Here is a 2405-nt window from a genome sequence, read left to right on the forward strand (position 1 = left end):
CCCCAAGCACTACCAGGAGTGACTAGAAATAACGGTCACAAGATGGCAGAGGGTAGATTTAGGCTAGATATCAGGAGGCGCTACTTCATGGTCAGGGCGGCTAGGAGCTGGAACCAACTTCCAAGAGAAGTGGTGCAGGCTCCTACCCTGGGGGTCTTTAAGAGGAGGCTAGATGTACACCTTGCTGGGGTTGTTTGACCCCAGTACTGTTTCCTGCCATGGCAGCGGGTCGGACTCGATGATCTGTTCAGGTCCCTTCCGACCCTAGAAACCATGAAAGTATGAAAAATATTTAAAATTAATGATGCGCACCAAATGCATACTGCAACATTAGACTTCTAAAGAATTCCATTTTTTTGCATTCTATTATCCATGCCATAAGCTGAACCTACATCTCAGTTGTGCAGAAGTGTTGCATTTCTTTTCATAATAAAGCATACTGTCAGCTTCATTTTCCAAGGAGCCTAGTAATGTGCGTTCTCACTGAAAAAATGTTGTTGAAAATCTGGCCCCCTGTGTCCAGTTTTGTTGTCTTTTTGGCTACATGGACATCATTAGAGGCCATGATGAGTTCAGGAATGCACTGGGAAACACGTTCATGGGGTTTCTCTGAAAGTCTGGAATGAAAGTGGTATCAGATCAAGAGGCTTAAGTCTCTTGCTCAACCCATTTAATGAGAAACAGATTCTCTGTCCAGTGCAGCCAAAGACCATTCAGTAAAGAAGAGAGGTTTCACAAGATGTCACAAAACCTGATCCTTCTGTTCAGTGTCAGTTTAGTGCCCATAGCTGACACTCATTCAGGAAACAGGAACTATTTAGTCACAAAATTTATATACTTACTGTGGATCCATTTATATATTTAGCTAATGCATGGGCCATATATTTTAGATATATCACCATTTAACAGTTGTCCTTCCAATGCCCATATTTAAGACAGGGAAACCAGGTTGCTTCTGTTATGATCCAAATGAACAGGCATATGTTTTCATTTATCCTTCTTCATTAAAAGGAAGTTGCTCAGACCGCCTTCTGAGGTATAATAACTAGAAAGTGGATTTTGAATATGCAGCTGCTCATATGAATTTCTTCATGGGAAACTTGTTTTGGGTTTTTTTCTGTTTGTTTTTTTTCCATGAAGAAATTGCTTACAAAGCAAATGTCTTGTTTACAGCATGTAAAATATTAATTCAGAAATAATAGCTTTTGAATTGCATTTTCAGATATTTGTCCCATTGCAATTGTGGGAAAAAGGAGACTGTGAAAAACTTTTGATTAATACTAGAATCTGCCTAATACTTCTCAGCACACAGAAGAACATAAGTTTTGGCTTTTTCATATTCACCCTACGTTAGCACCTGTGGGTTACATGTTTCTATTATTCCCTCATAAGACTTAGACCAAGATATTGATTTAGTTCTCCATGATGTTATTCCTTTTATCTTTTATATTAACACTGCTGTGGTTCCAATTCAAAAGAGCATACATTTTGCAAATGCAGTCTGGACCTGATCCAAAGCCCATTGAAGTCAATAGAAAACCTTCTACTGTTTTGGATTAAGCTTTCTCTGAATTAGTTACAGCTTCCTCATCACTCCCCATATGGAGAGTAACAGGCACTAGCTATGAAGTCCAAGGTAAGCACTACTGCTCAGGTACTATGTAATCACTTGACCTGTCAAATGGACTTCCACCAGGATGGGGCCCCTGGGTAGACAAAGCAGTGGCAATGTTCTCTCTGCTAGGAAACGTACACTGTCCAAATTGTGGGTACTTCTGGCTCTAACAGAAATGTAGCCAGAGTGATCAGGGGATGTGCAACATCAGGATGAAACTAAGGTGCCCCTATAAATGAAGGTCCTGAAGAAAAGTAAAGCGGCCTTCCTCTTGCTGAAACATGGCAATAGCAATACCACAAAGACAACCCTCTATGTGACTATCCATGGGTCACGGGGGCTCAGGGAGTTCAGTGGGGACTGGTTTTAAACACCTAGGTTGCTCGTTCCACTTAAACCATATTAAGTTGTATTTAAATGTGAGCATCAATACACTAAAGTTCACTAACTCATGCTAAGTGTGAGTGTCTTAAAGTTAGGCCACTTCAGGCAAGGGTTAACTCTGGGCTGTGCTACCCAGCTCGTACTAGAGGAACTTCAGTTTGCTTCACAGAGAGAAAACAAGCAATTTTCAGTCCTCTGGCAACCCAGGATGCACTGCTCCCAGACGTCTGCCCACCGAGAATAGGGATAGAGCCCAAGTGTCCTGGCACATAGTCACGTCCCCGTTTGCCAGCCTTCCAGTGGCAAGTCAGAGCTGTGGAGGCAAGAAATGGTATTAATGCTTAATGTATGACTGCTCACAGCATGCTCTAACTTTAACACTGATTAACATTCCACGGATTTAGTA

This window comes from Gavialis gangeticus, unplaced genomic scaffold, assembly GCF_001723915.1.
Source record: "Gavialis gangeticus isolate Ggan-Ray unplaced genomic scaffold, GavGan_comp1, whole genome shotgun sequence".
Lineage (NCBI taxonomy): Eukaryota > Metazoa > Chordata > Crocodylia > Gavialidae > Gavialis > Gavialis gangeticus.